Source organism: Triticum aestivum, chromosome 2A (assembly GCF_018294505.1).
Source record: "Triticum aestivum cultivar Chinese Spring chromosome 2A, IWGSC CS RefSeq v2.1, whole genome shotgun sequence".
NCBI lineage: Eukaryota > Viridiplantae > Streptophyta > Magnoliopsida > Poales > Poaceae > Triticum > Triticum aestivum.
The window spans coordinates 304,993,241-305,009,789 of record NC_057797.1 but is presented as its reverse complement, the minus strand read 5'-3'; the positions used below and the strand labels follow the sequence as shown (position 1 = coordinate 305,009,789).

General features: G+C 43.9%; 1 long non-coding RNA gene across 1 annotated transcript; it reads right to left on the bottom strand.

Moving 5' to 3' along the window:
• Positions 1–7,762: 7,762 nt before the first annotated feature.
• LOC123185238 (uncharacterized) lies at positions 7,763–9,024 on the bottom strand. The gene is made up of 2 exons (XR_006493246.1): positions 8,412–9,024; positions 7,763–8,314 (listed from the first exon to the last, which is right to left on the bottom strand). It is a non-coding gene; the product is annotated as an uncharacterized lncRNA (long non-coding RNA).
• Between the last annotated feature and the right edge of the window lie 7,525 nt (positions 9,025–16,549).

Genomic DNA, 16,549 nt, shown 5'->3' with positions numbered 1-16,549 from the left:
TTAAATCATTTTAACAAGGTAATAGGCAAAATATGTGCAACCATCATTTTAAACATTTTAAACATGGATTAAAGTTGGATATTATGAATCTACACAAAATTCTAACCATTTTTCATATATAAGTTATTTACCAGTGATGCACGGTTTGAGAGTTACAATATGCATGGAGCTTAGGGGTTATTCTGTAAAACTGCCAACTCTGGAATAAATAGGAAATTCGTTCTGTGGAAAAAAATGAAACGGGCCAAATCTGGTCAGCCCAACAGTGCATAGGGAGCGGGGCTGCTCACATCGGGTTGAGGCCCAGTCAGGGAAGAGGCTTGGCAGGCCGAGCGCCGCTGGGCCTGGCAGCCAGGCCGGTTGGTGGACCTCACGCGAGACACGGCCCAGGCGCAGGTATTCTGCGGTCAACACGACAAAGAGGGAGTGCTCGTTCTCGATTGAAACGAAGCAGTCAGCAGCGGGGCGTGAGGTTCAGAGTGGCAGCGGCGGCTGAAACGAGCGGGTCCAGGGGCGAAACGTCGTTCTCCGGCGAGGTTCTTGGCGGCGGCGGCGACAAGAGTCACCGGATCCGGCGGATTCAAGTCGGCAGGGGAGGCAGCGGTGCTGTTCGGTTCCTTCAGGGAAGCGAGGTGAGAGGCAGAGAGATCATGAGCGAGAGAGTGGACCAAAGAGGGAAAGGGGAGAGGTAAAGGGAGGCGCGGGCGAGGTCACGGTGGGTTTGTAGTTCGCCTAGGCCGCGACGAGGAGGAGGCCATCGGAGATGGCCGGATCAGGACAATTCATGTCAGGGAGGCGAGGTGCAGGCGAAGCTCGCGGGCATGACGAAGGTCATGGCGGGCGGCTGGAGGGTTGCAGGAGGAAGCGGATCCCGATGGCGAGGTCACGGTGACCATAGGAGCTCTTGTCGCGAATCCATGGTGTTCGACGGCTGCAACCTGTTCCTGTGGTAAGAAGCAGAGGAGGGGAGTTGAGAGATGGAGGAGGATATACGAGGACAAGGAGAAAACATGAGGAAGAGGAGGGCCGTGATGCTCGTCTGCTGCTGCTGCTTGGGTGACCGGCGACCATCGCGCTAGGTGAGGCCTGGAGGAGCTCCTCTCCTCCAGATCGGACAGGGGAGAGAAAACAGCGGGGCGCTGGTTGCTCGAGTAGGAGGTGGCCATGGATCAAGAGGAGAAGGTGGTTGGTCCGGTGGATCTAGTGCTCGGGGTCGTGGAGAATGAGCTCGGGCTCCTGTTGGTGGTGGAGGAAGACGAGGAGAAGGGGATCCCGAGGAAGATGTAGTGGACTGGTGGCAGCGGAGGGATTTGGTGGATGGGACAAGTGGGCTAGATTTTAGGGTTAGACTAGATTAGGTTAGGGGATGCTATATATATATAAGGAAAGGAGGGAGTTTGGATCATCCGATCGAAATCGGACGGTCAAGATAAAATGCTATGGGTGTCCAAAAAAGAAAAAAGGAGATGTTTTGTAGATGTTTGGGGATGATCCGGACACAATGGTAACGACTACCCAGGTCGGGTCCGGGACAGCTTTCGGACGCGCGCGCGAGGAGGTCGATGCACTGTGCAAAGAGGGGTTAGGCGAATGAGGTCAAGTGTGTTGTAGGTGGGTTGCTGAGAGGCCTCGGGCTGAGGGGAGAGAAAAGAGAGAGAGACCCGGCGACTGTTTCGGAGACTGAAACGTCCGACGATTTGACCGACTATATTGTCGCTATAGTTTAACGGTTGGGCTATCAAACGAACTCTGAATGCAATGAAACTTGACAAGCGGTCTATCTACACTATAATAAGACCGCACGCCTACTTTCAACCCATTCCGAGAACATTTTCCGGCCACTTATAAAATAATATTTCGGACATGCCGCGGGCACGTGCAAGTGTGTCTGGGCTCAGAACAGGCAACGGGGAGAACGAGGAGGCCGGGACGCATCCAAGTTTCGAAAACATGATGATGCAATGCATATGATGACATGACAAGATTCGACACGCAAGCAAAGACATGGAAACGACAACTAATAACAGGAAGACACCTGGCACATCGGTCTCGGGGCGTCACAACACTCCACTACTATGAGAGGATCTCGTCCCGAGATCTAGAATGGCACTGGAGGGAAAAAAGGAAGAGGAAGAGCAGCGGTAAAACTAAGTTGCTTCTTTGACAAACGAGTGAAACCAAAGAACCTTGAAAAGGTTAAACAAATTGAAAGAAAGAATACAACAGAGAAGAACAAAGTTGAAAGCACTCCGTTAAGAAAGAGGAACAAGGAAGAACAAATTCGAACATCACTCCGGTTGAGAAGGGATGCAAGACTTGATAAAATGAAAGAACTTGAGCAGCGGGCACACACTCCGGTTAAATGGATAACCACGAAAAGAACATGATCTCCACAATTCAAGATGATGATTGAAAAGAGCAACATCACAAGGCCTCCATAAGAAAGAAATAGAAGATAGATAATTGAAAGAAAAGAATGGAGAAAAAAAATGCCGACTTCTGTCACAACAGAGCTTGAAAGGCATCTTTTGGAGAAGGGTCAAACGGAGTTGTTGGAAAAACCAACAACGAAAAGAATACGCTTGATATGGTCTTATGGAATACATCTCAAATTATGAGGTGACAACCTGCCACTCACGGGAAGAAGAATTGGATTGATATGAACAAGGAGACAAGAAAGCTTATTCGCCGGAAGGATAAAAGAAGAACTTGGGTCATTTATAAGCACCATAATAGCAACAATCCTTAGAGAAAGATTTAGGTGAAACATGACACAAGATAAATCCAACGAAGAGATTGATGGGTTTAAATATCTCATTCTTGAAGAATGATATATTACCACCTCAAAAGATAAGGGAGACACAATTCCACTATGGATTGCAAGATAAAGAATGCATGAGCTCCTCTGAAAAGAATGTTGATGAACACTTCGAGAAGGAAATTAAATCCTTGATGAACCACCATGTTCAGCCTTCATGAGAACTCCGCTAACAAAAGGATAACGAGAAGAAAGGGAAGTTGAAAACACAAGGTGAAACCTTGTAATGCTTTAGATGGATCTTCGCGATGAAATAATTGAAATAACTTTGAGCTCTGGAAAGAAAGATGGACAACTTGAAACGAGAATTTGATGAACCTACGGAATAGGGAATTAATCACTCGATGAAACCAGAATAAGAAATACATTATGCTTATCCTTCACCAATTAAATTGATGACAATCAAAGGATTTGGCATATTACTTATTCTCGTAGAAAAGATTAGGAGAGATATCGATAACTTGACAAGGTCTTCAATGAAGCACCAGTAGGATTGAAAATGAACAAAGTAAAGATAAGGAAACACTGGGAAAAAATAGCAAATGAATGAAGATACATGAGAGGGTTTAGATCCATGAGAACGAAGAGATCATGAACAGAATAGAGGATATTCGAACGATGCACCGGTAAGATTTGGAGAATGTGAGCTGCCAGTTGAAATGAATAAATCTGAGATGATGGGCTCCGGATGATCAAACTAAAAATACTCCTGCATTTGCTCCGGATAGGTGAAAAAAATTCTCACAATCCAAAAACAACTATGAGAAGATGGCAACAAGCTAGAATGACGAATTTTTGAGAGAACGGATAAGATATGGAGGAAAAACTCTTCTTCGGTGTTCAAAATCTGAGAATGACAACGAGAAACAACACCAAGAATTGTTGAGGCACTCCGGAATGAAAAATTAGAAAGGTTGAGCCAACGATGAAAAGAATTTGACAGATCTTGGATAAATACATTTGATTGATGATAAATCATTCTTACGTCAAACTTTAGAAAAGAATTTGAGAAGCTCCAGAAAAAAATAAGAAGAGCCAGGTAAGATCCTGTGAAAAGACCTGTGGGTTAGAGCCCACTCAGAAGATACACCGTAGAACGATTTAAAAGAGAGAAAGCACTTGTTGAATTAAATGGCTTGAATAAGGTAAGACCTCGAAAATAGATTGGATTGATCAAGAATAGAAGCACTAATCTTCCGAGATATCTTCAGTACAACGGAACAAATGGTAAACGAGAGGTGGATAATTAAAAAGTGCACCGGCATAAGAAAGAATTTGAAACGAGGAAATGATATGATCGACAAAGCTAGAATTGAATCCACCGAAGAAGAAAAGGAACGAAGAATGATGAACTTGAGGTTCCGTTAGGATCTTCATGAGAATCACCGGATAAGAACATTGAAAGAGAGGAGTAAAGAGGATTCACATCCATAAGATGGATACTTGATAAAGAAATCCGAGTCCTTGAAGAAACAAGGGTGGGTGGGCGGGAAAAACAAAGGAACTTGGGATGGATGAAAACAAACACCGTTGGGAAGAACTGAGATTGGATCTTGCAAATAGGAAAAATGATAGGATCATCTTGAAGAGAATCGTACCGGTTGAAACGATTGACATGACAATCTCGATTATCATGAAGGATTAATATTCACATAGGAATATGAGAACATCAATTAGGAAAAGGCATGGAATCAACACTTGACATTGAAGCAACTCGAATTTCACAACTCAAAACAAAACAAAGGATTGGCTTGCGGAATAAGCCAGAACAAACATATGATAGAGATTTCGTCCGAAGTTTTCGTGGTGGGGCCTACACGGGCTCGATCGTACAACACCATCACGTACAAGGCAATGCACATGACATACAAAGCGTCCCCGAGTCGGCATAGCCAAGGACTCTTTAAGACACAATGAGACCACTGTAAAACCAACCGTGGATAGGCGGACCACTAGACGTCGAACCCCAATTTCATATCATACATCTGTCGGAAAGATATCCTAAGAGCTACTTGAATTCCCACTTATAAACTCCCGAAATTTTCTGGTTATGCAATCAGGTGTTGGGGATACAGGGGAAGCATAATATCTCACCTAAATCTAGCAAATCCTACATCCAGCTGTATCCATCCTTCAACACATAACCAAGAAACCTTCGGAAATTGTTTACCTCAACCTTCGCAAAGCATCCGTTCTACGAGTTATGGCGATACTCCCGAACTCCCGCCCCAGTAGTGGGTGGCGTCGAGGTTATCTCACCAACAACTGCATAAAAGAGATTTTCTATGTCGGCGAAACTAAACTCAGGTATTCCAGAACTGCAACGATAAAATTGTGATGACAACACCTCGGAGCTCAACTCCCCGGGACACTGCCACAACCCCTAAATGTCAGGAGGCACCAAGAACAATGTTCTCGTCACAAAACCATCGGAACGATTCCAAGATACCCGCGTGATCCTAAATTTTTTTAGTGAAATTTGAGAAGAGAAGAGTCAAAACTCTACGTCAGGATGTCTCACCAGAGCGACAAAGGGACTGAGGAGTAAAAAGAATTCCTAACTCTCCGATATATATAATCCTAAATGACTCAAAACACTTTTCTAGACTCAACAACGTCAGCTAATTCGATCAAGCAGGGGGGCTCCTAAGGTCGGGGAAGGCTCTGATTACCAACTTGTAACGCCCTCGATGCGGCTATATCTCCCACGTGTCGAAGCACGACTTAGAGGCATAACCACATTGAAAGCAATGTCGCAAGTGAGGTAATCTTCACACAACCCTGTAATACATAAGGGAAAAGGATACATAGTTGGCTTACAATCGCCACTTCACACAATTACATGAATAAAGCATTACATCATCCAGATACAATCAAGGTCCGACTATGGAACCAAAATAAAAGAAGACTACCCCAAATGCTACACAGATCCCCGATCGACCCCAACTGGGCTCCACTACTGATCAACTAGAACGAAACAACATAAAGGACAAGATCTTCCTCGAGCTCCTCCTTGAGCTCGGTTGCGTCACTTGCTCGGTAACATCGGCACCTGCAAACTGGTTTTGGAAGTATCTGTGAGTCACTGGGACTCAGTAATCTCGCACCCTCGTGATCAAGACTATTTAAGCTTATAGGAAGGGTAAAAGGTATGAGGTGGAGCTGTAGCAAGTGACTAGCATATATGGTGGCTAACATATGCAAATGAGAGCGAGAAGAGAAGGCAAAAGCACGGTCGAACAACTATGATCAAGAAGTGATCCTAGAACAACCTACGTCAAGCATAACTCCAATACCGTGTTCACTTCCCGGATTCCGCCGAGAAGAGACCATCACGGTTACACACGCGGTTGATGCATTTTAATTAAGATTAACTTCAGGTTTTCTACAATTGGACATTAACAAATTCCCATCTACCCATAACCGCGGGCACGGCTTTCGAAAGTTCAAATCCCTGCAGGGGTGTCCCAACTTAGCCCATCACAAGCTCTCACGGTCAACGAAGGATATTCCTTCTAGCGGGAAGACCCGATCAGACTCGGAATCCCGGTTACAAGACATTTCGACAATGGTAAAACAAGACCAGCAAAGCCACCTAGATGTGCCGACAAATCCCGATAGGAGCTGCACATATCTCGTTCTCAGGGCACACCAGATGAGCCAGACGTCGGGTGGGCCAGCCCAGGGTTGCCCCTGGTAGCTCTGGACATCGCTCTGTTTGGACCAACACTCAGAGGAGCACTGGCCCGGGGGTTTAAAATAAAGACGACCCTTGAGTCTACAGAACCCAAGGGAAAGAAAAAGGCTAGGTGGCGAATGGTAAAACCAATGTTGGGCCATGCTGGAGGAGTTTTATTCAAGGCGAACTGTCAAGGGGTTCCCATTATAACCCAACCGCGTAAGGAACGCAAAATCCTGGAACATAACACCGATATGACGGAAACTAGGGCGGCAAGAGTGGAACAAAACACCAGGCATAAGGCCGAGCCTTCCACCCTTTACCAAGTATATAGATGCATTAATTAAATAAGAGATATTGTGATCCCAACAAAATATCTATGTTCCAACATGGAACAAACTCCAATCTTCACCTGCAACTAACAAGGCTATAAGAGGGGCTGAGAAAAGCGGTAACATAGCCAAACAACGGTTTGCTAGGACAAGGTGGGTTAGAGGCTTGGCTCAACAATATGGGAGGCATGATAAGCAAGTGGTAGGTATCGCGGCATAGGCATAGCAAAAGAGTGAGCAACTAGCAAGCAAAGATAGAAGTGATTTCGAGGGTATGATCATCTTGCCTGAGATCCCGCAAGGAAGAAGAACGAGTCCATGAAGAAGACAAATGGACGTAGTCGAACGGATCCTCACAAACGCGACGTTATCGGAAAAACCCAAAGAAGCACACCGAAAAGAAGCAAACAACATAGTAAACAACCACCACATAGACATGGCATGAAGCACAAACAAGTATGATGCATGTCCGGTTTAAAGAGGGCATGGCATGGCAAAGTGCACAAGCAATCCTACAAATTAAGTGGAGCTCAATATGCAACTCCATTGCATATTGACGAAACACCACGTTCAAGTTATTTAGTTCGATCTCTTTTATGTACACAACAATATTAAATGTTGTTAAACATGGCAAGAGGGTGAAGCAAATGAAAACTACCTATCTAGGCAAGTTTAAATGAGGCCGAAATGACAAACAACAAGTCCGGAAACTCCTCATGTGCATATTTTGGTTATGGTACTGTTCAATCCTAAACCATATTTTATAGTTGTTAAACATGCAAAGTAAAGCCACCACGTTAAACTAGGCATTTTCCACCCCATTTACATATAAAGCTTATTACATTTCGAGTTACGGTTATTTAGTTATGAATTAAATCATTTTAACAAGATAATAGGCAAAATATGTGCAAACATCATTTTAAACATTTTAAATATGGATGAAAGTTGGATATTATGAATATACACAAAATTATAACCATTTTCATATATAAGTTATTTACAAGTGATGCACGGTTTGAGAGTTACAATATGCATGAGGCTTAGGGGTTATTCTGTAAAACTGCCAACTCTGGAATAAATAGGAAATTCGTTTTGTGGAAAAAAAATGAAACGGGCCAAATCTGGTCAGCCCAACAGTGCACATGGAGCAGGGCTGCTAACATCGGGTTGAGGCCCAGTCAGGGAAGAGGCTTGGCAGGCCGAGCGCCGCTGGGCCTGGCAGCCGGGCCGGTTGGTGGACCTCACGCGAGACACGGCCCAGGCACTGGTCTTGTGCGGTCAACACGACGAAGAGGGACCGCTCGTCCTCGATTGAAACGAAGCAGTCAGCAGCGGGGCGCGAGGTTCAGAGCGGCAGCGGCGGCTGAAACGAGCGGGTCCAGGGGCGGAACGTCGTTCCCCGGCAAGGTTCTTGGTGGCGGCGGCAAGAGTCACCGGATCCGGCGGATTCAAGTCGGCAGGGGAGGCAGCGGTGTTGTTCGGTTCCTGCAGGGAAGCAAGGTGAGAGGCAGAGAGATCGTGAGCGAGAGAGAGGACCAAAGAGGGAAAGGGGAGAGGTAAAGGGAGGCGCGGGCGAGGTCACGGTGGGTCTGTAGTTTGCCTAGGCCGCGACGATGAGGAGGCCACCGGAGATGGTCGGATCGGGACAGTTCATGTCGGGGAGGCGAGGTGCAGGCGAAGCTCGCGGGCATGACGAAGGTTGTGGCGGGTGGCTGGAGGGTCGCAGGAGGAAGCGGATCCTGACGGCGAGGTCACGGTGACCATAAGAGCTCTTGGCGCGAATCCATGGTGTTCGACAGCTGCAACCGGTTCTTGCGGTAAGAAGCAAAGGAGGGGAGTTGAGAGATGGAGGAGGATACACGAGGACAAGGAGAAAACATGAGGAAGAGGAGGGCCGTGATGCTCATCTGCTGCTGCTTGGGTGACCGGCGACTATCACGCTAGGTGGGGCCTGGAGGAGCTCCTCTCCTCCAGATCGGACAGGGGAGAGAAAACAGCGGGGCGCTGGTTGCTCGAGTAGGAGGTGGCCATGGATTAAGAGGAGAAGGTGGTTGGTCCGGTGGATCAAGTGCTCGGGGTCGTGGAGAAAGATCTCGGGCTCCTGTTGGTGGGTGGAGGAAGACGAGGAGAAGGGGATCCTGAGGAAGATGTAGTGGACTGGTGGCGGCGGAGGGATTTGGTGGATGGGACAAGTGGGCTATATTTTAGGGTTAGACTAGATTAGGTTAGGGGATGCTATATATATAAGGAAAGGAGGGAGTTTGGATCATCCGATCGAAATCGGACGGTCAAGATAAAATGCTATGGGAGTCCAAAAAAGAAAAAAGGAGATGTTTTGTAGATGTTTGGGGATGATCCGGACACAATGATAACGACTGCCAGGATCGGGTCCGCGATAGCTTTCGGACGCGCGCGCGAGGAGGTCGATGCACTGTGCAAAGAGGGGTTAGGCGAATGAGGTCAAGTGTGTTGTAGGTGGGTTGCTGAGAGGCCTCGGGCTGAGGGGAGAGAAAAGAGAAAGAGACCCGGCGACTGTTTCGGAGACCAAAACTTCCAACGATTTGACCGACTATATTGTCGCTATAGTTTAACGGTTGGGCTATCAAACGAACTATGAATGCAATGAAACTTGACAAGCGGTCTATGTACACTATAATAAGACCGCACGCCAACTTTCAACCCATTCCGAGAAAATTTTCCGGCCACTTATAAAATAATATTTTGGACATGCCGCGGGCGCGTGCAAGTGTGTCTGGGCTCAGAACGGGCAACGGAGAGAACGAGGAGGCCGGGATGCATGCAAGTTTCGAAAACATGATGATGCAATGCACATGATGACATGACAAGATTCGACATGCAAGCAAAGACATGGCAACGACAGCGAATAATAAGAAGACACCTGGCACATCGGTCTCGGGGCGTCACAGTCATATAGGAGAAACTAATCGTATTTCACGTTACGACGTGTGCTCAGTGGACAATGTATATAACATGTAGAGTAAAAAAGAGATGCAACAAGTGTACAACCTCTTTGGCGAAGCCATGTCGATCTCAACATGATTGGGTTGGTCGGTGAGGATGCTCCGGCTGACTTGGTTGTCGGAGGAGGGGAAGAAGGTCTTAGGTGTCTGGAGATGGTGCCCTGGGTACTGCTCCCCTGTGATGGAGGGTTTCGTCGTTGGAGCAGCTCCGTTGAGTTGTACGACGCCGAGGATGAACTAGGACAAGAGCGACAATGTTAACCTGAGTGGAATTCTAATAGAATCTCCAATAGATGACGTAAAATACATAACCACAAAGTTCTATATGTAAAATACATCAGCCGCTCATCTCTGAACTTAACTGTCGAAACTGAATTTAACTGTCAAAACTGAACTTAACTATCAAAACTGAATTTTGCTGTCGAAACTGAATTTTACTGTCGAAACTGAACACACTAGTAGCAGAAAAGCAGTAGCAGCAGTAGCAGCGCCCGGAGCAGCAGTGCATGTGAGAGCTGGGGCAGCTGGTCGTGTAGCAGCATCAGGGTGAGGCTACACGTCAGTCGACTGACTTTTTTATCTCTGGTCAGTCGATTTTCCAGCCGTTGGATACGATATCAAGGGCCTGCAGTTCATCTTCAACGTCCACCCCCTAAGCCGCCAGCCACCACAGGCCAAATCTCCACCCTCGCCACCCGCGGCAGGCAGTGCGCCGCCCCGCCCGCTGCGAAACCACTCCCCACCGCCAGTTTGCCGCTGCCCCGGCCATCCCTCTAGGCCCCCCGTGCCGAGCATTTTCTTCGGTGGTCTCCACGCCACCGCCCCACCACCGCCGGCGACCACCGCCCCCACCCTGAACCCTAAGATAGATAGTGGGGTACCTCTCCGAGGAGCCCCCCTCCCCACCGCGGTTGGTTCTTCCTTAACTCTGGAGAGCCCCACACCCTTGAAAATGTACTGACCCAAAAGTCGATTCGGTCGACTGAAGTGTAGCTAAATTGGAGCATCATTGCAAGCAAGAGCAAGAGAAGCAGCACGAGCAAGAGCAAGAGCAAGAGCAGACCAAGTAGGGGACCGAGAGCAAGAGCAGACCAACAACGCAAGCGAGAGCTAAAGTAGCAGCAACTCCTACTGATATGGACGTCGCCGCCGAGGGAGCGATGCCGTGGAGGAAGTGGCCGGCGACGCCGCCGTGGATGGAGCCACGCCATGTCGGCTCGGGACCGAGCACCGGTAGCACCATGAGGTCGAATCAATAAGAAAATGTGACGATTATTGTACAACCTCTTTTGTGGCACCGATTAGGCCTCAGCTTCATCCGAGGAAATGGTGATGATGCTGCTCTTCCAGTGGTGCAGGTGAAGATGGCAGTGTGGGAATGGAGGTGGCGCGGAAGACGAGGGGAATGTCGGGGCAACTCCTTGGAGGTGGAGGACGGGCTGGCTGAACCGGTGGGATGATGAGATCGATGACGGATGATGATATCAACGATGTACGGTGGATGAGGGACGTCGAGGTGTTGTTGTGGACGATGTCATCGGGGAAGAGGCTCCGGCTGGCTGGCGAACGGAGGAGGGTGTGGGGCTTCACGGGATTTCGCGGCCTTGGTGTACGAATGGGTGGGTGGATGGGATGACAGTGGGGAACCATGGCTTAGGGACGCGCTTGTCCGAAATGTGGGCTAAGTTATGAAAGTACCCCCACCAATTTGAGCTAGGTGGTTCTTTCGTTTCACGGGTATCACGGGCATTTCGCGTGTCGGGTTTTCACAGGAGGTGGGAGGTTTCGCACGCATTGTAATTTTGGGATTGCATGGCGCGAGTTGAGATGGGGGAGTTTTCAGAGCACAACGAGACAAAGATAAATCTTAAATATTTCGAGGTAACAAGGCGCGGGTTGAAGAGGTGGGAGTTTTGTAGCACGATAGACAAAGATGATAGCTTGAAATATCGGCATAATAAGGCGCAGCTTGAAATTTTGAGAGAACAAGCTTAACGTGTACCAAAAAATACAATTTGCAGCTCATCACTAGAGAGAGTTACGTCCCGTTTTACTACACTACTAGAAATGCATTAAAAACAAAAAAAAATCGGGACAACAAACATAACGTGTACTGTACCAAAACAATTTGCACTTCCCTCAACAATAAAAAACAATGTGTGTTGTCTAGCAGATGGACTAAATTTGAGTACATTTTCCCTATATGAATGGGATTGTACCCGGGTTAGTTATACAACCATCTAAATATTATCTTCACAACACATGACATGAATATAGGAGAAGTAAATTCCTATATAAATACGAACTATATGTATATACGATCTCAAATTTAAATATATGTATCCATTTTATGTTGAATTCAAATCATAGTACAAGTGTGCTCTAGCTAGATGTTCAGAATCTAAACCGTGTATGATACTACGTACAATGTGTTTAACACGCACAACACACACACACACACACCATTTAGACTAGTAAGGTACACATTCATTGCACGCATGAGATTTGGCAAACAAATTATGAATAAATACCACATTATAGAATGTAAGCTTTGAGCCATATATGCATGATGTAGATGTTTGTTTAATTCTTATAGTTCATTTCATTCAAAATCATCTAGTTTTTATAAGAAAGCTAATCTTTTTTAAGATTCATGGAATTGTGTGTTGTAATGCATAAAGTAAAAACAAATAATGACAAATCATGTAGAAAAACATTTGTGCAATTCTAATACGGAAGATTCTAGAACAAAGAAGAAGTGCTTGTGTTTTGAGGTTTGTGCATTATGCTTAAGTTCAACCATGGAGTCTTCTAGATTGTACATCTGGCAAAATCTGATGGAATCTAGATGATATCCAACGGCCAGTAGTGCTCGAATTTGCCATCTCTGCACCATCAGATTGGCTTCATCCAACGACCATCTTTCAAAGTTAAAGTTATCCGCACACTATATATAAAATATAAAATATAATATATAGGGGTATAGATATAGATATGTGATGCGAAAGCCACACATCATCTCCAATTAGAATAGTGTGTCCATTCACACATGCAATGTTGCCAAATGATGTCTGCCATCGGTATGTCAAATTCAAATCAGACTGACCTTATTCAATGTGTATATAGTACAACATGCTCGTTTCCAAACCACACTGCGCATATCTCAGTTATATTCATGCATGCATGGGTTTCAAACATCATGATGTCTTATTCAAATATTTGAATTCAAATTTACATTGATTATGACCTCACCTAGTATTTTACACCCACACAGTCGTCTTCTCTTTATAATTGTACCACTAGCTTTCTCTCGTGCATGTATGCACACACACTACCACTCGTCATTATCCATTGCACACATGTAGTCTTTTTCTTCAGGTCGGTCTCCCAGGCATGCACACACACACACCTCCCCCTCTTCATCATATCGTGCATTATTTATCTCTCACGTTCATGCGCAACGATCGATGTTCCTCTATCTGTGTCTATATATAGCTAGGTCTTTCCCACTTTTCCACACAAAATGATCAATCTATATGTCTAGTGAGGTCTCACCCTCTTTCTGACATACACATCGATCAATCTATACCTCTCTATATAGGATTACACTAGCACATATGCCCGTGCGTTGCAACAAGAGAGATATTTCTTTCCCGGAAGCAATGGGAGAGATAATTGATGTGTCCACCAAAAAGATCACCATAACATGTCAAAGAAAAACGATCAGCATAGCGATGTGATAGAGAGAGGTGTTGTGGACTTCTCGCGGGTCATGTTTGTCCTGTGAGATCTTGATAGTGGTGGGATTAGTCGGTGTGCCGGCAACCATCTAACTTGTGCCTTTTTTCTCCGGGTCCGCCTCTGTGTTGGGGTTGTGTCTACCTCCTCATTTGGTAGCTACGCGGCGACCTTCGGGGCATGGTAGTTTCGACCATTCTCTCTTATGATTGCGTAACAGGATGAATTACTAATTGTAGCGCATAAATCATGTTTCATTAGCATATTTAGCACATCACCAGACACCAATGTCCCTTCTATGTGAAAACATGAACCTTTTAAAATAACTTGAAAACTTTTTGAATTTGTGATTGGTTTTTAAAAATGAAACACATTTTGAACATTCAGATTTTTTTAAATGTGTTTCTTTAAACTCGGTCATTATTCTAAATTTGCGAACATTGCACCAAAACAAGAATTTTTTTCATATTTCAAACATTTTTAAGATGATTTTTTTGCAAAATCTCAAATAACTTTGGAAAACACAAGAAAAAAATGGAACGTGTATAAAAATATATACCATTTTTGGAATGAGAACATTTTTTGTATTTCAAACATTTTTCAAAACATAATATATTTTCAAATTTTCGACATTTTTTAAAAAATGCCAATTTTCCTAATAATCTGAACTTTTTTGAGAATTTTGAATTTATGAGAAAAGGAGAAAGAAAAATAAATTTGAAAGGAAAAAGACAAAAGAAACGGCGACAAAAAGAAAAATACAAACATAACACAGACCAAAAGGAAGAAAACGGTTCACGCAAGCTTGGTCGCCCTATGCGGATTTGTGACTATTTTAGAATGAGAGCAAAGATTTAATGTTCCGATTTTTTTTCAAAATAAAATATATTTCAGAATTTTCAAATCAGAATATATTTCAAAATTCGAATTTTTCTGGTATTCTGAACTTTTTTGAATATTTTAAATTTACAAAAAAAGGGAGAAAGAAAAATAAGCTTGAAAGAAAGAAAGAGAAAAGAAACAGGAAAGAAAAAGATATAGAAACGGAAAAAAGTTTTTAAATATATACAACAAAACTTGAATCATTCGAAATTCACAATTTAATTTAAAATCATGAACCTTTTAAAATAACAAGAACATTTTTCGAATTTGTGATTGCTTTTGAAAAAGGAAAAACATTTTGAACACTCAGAACAATTTTTTAAAATGTTTTTCTTTAACCTCGGACATTATCCTGAATTTGCGAATATTTCACCAAAAAGAGAATATTGTTCATATTTCGAACATTTTTTAAATGTTTTTTTGGAAACCCGAAAAACTTTGGAAAGTCAAAGAAAAATGGAACATTTAAAAAACATCTGTACCAATTTTGGAATGAGAACAAAATTTTAATATTCTGAACATTTTTCAAAAAAATATTTTAAAACTTTAGATCTTTTTAAAAAATCGAGTTTTTCTAATAATATGAACTGTTCCGATTTTTTTTGAATTTATGAAAAAGGGAGAAAGAAAAATAAACTTGAAAGGAAATAAGACAAAAGAAACGGGAAAGTAAAAAAGAAAGAAATGGAAAAAGAAAAATAGAAACATAACACGGAACCAGAAAAAACAGTTCAGCCCAGCTAGGGGGCCCTGTGCAAATTTGTATAGGGGGCCCTGTGCGAATTTGTAAATATTTGACGCTCAGTGCAATTAATAGGAGTTTTCCAGTTGCATGGGCACAAAATTAATAGAGTTTGCTGCTATTTGATGCTCACTACAATATAACAAAGAAAAAGAAAACGGGTCAGCCCAGCTTGGTGGCCATGTGTGAATTTGCTGCTATTTGACGCTCACTGCAATAAATAGAGTTTTGCTACTTACGTGGGCACGAAAATAAATGGGCTGGCTTTGCTGGGCCACACTATTGGTGGCCCATGTATGAAATTCGGGCGTTTTTCCTTTTCTAATAGAGAACGAACAAAAAATTAGTACCACCTCAAATAGAAAAAACTTTTCGATGGTGAATGGATGAAAAAATTGGAGAAACGCACCTTACTTTATTAGTAGGTATAGATATCTAATACACCCGCATTAATTATATATCCAACGTCCCCCTCTCATCATCCATGCCTTCCGGTTCATCTCTCAGACACGCGCATATTGGTGAAGACAGGGGTAGCAAGGGCCCTGCCGCCCCCTAACATCACTATATATTGAGGATAATATGAATGTGATCATTAGACAATTGATGGTAAAATGGTTTAAGTTGATGAATTGGCCCTCCTCATAAAGGATCAGCAATGCTTGGCCCCCTAGCTCATTTTTTATGGCTCTGCCACTGCGCAACAACGCACGTTCTCGCCCCCTCTCTTTGCATATCGATCTCGCACTTGTGCACTCCTTCATAGTCACCCTTCACTTGGCCCCTCGCACCATGTTCTAGCCCCCACCAGATGTTTCCACATGTACAATCTAGTAGACTCCATGGTTGAACTTAAGCATAACGCACAAACCTCAAAACACAAGTGCTTCTCCTTTGTTCTAGAATCTTTCGTATCATAACTGCCCAAACTTTTTTTGCTAGTTGAATTGCCATTATTTGTTGTTACTTTATGCTTTACAATGCATAATTCCATGAATCATAAAATAGATTAAGGGATTCTTTCATTCAAAGGATTCTCAAAGGAATTTTGGAGGATTCTAATCCTTAGGAATTTTTCCTATCTTGGTTGTTTGATTCGCAGGATTGTAAACCATAGGAATTTTACCATAGGATTCATTTGCACTAGATTACGTAGGAAACATTCCATCCACTCAAACCTATTTGAAAGAATCCTACATTTTTTCTATGCACAATGAAACACTCGTACAATCATGTAGGATTCAAGACGACATTCCACTCTAATCCCATGTTTTTCCTATTCCCGTGTTTTGAAAATCCTACAAATCAAAGAGGCTCTAGCTTTTTTATAAAAAATAATTGATTTTGAATTAGATGAACTATAAGAATTAAACGAAA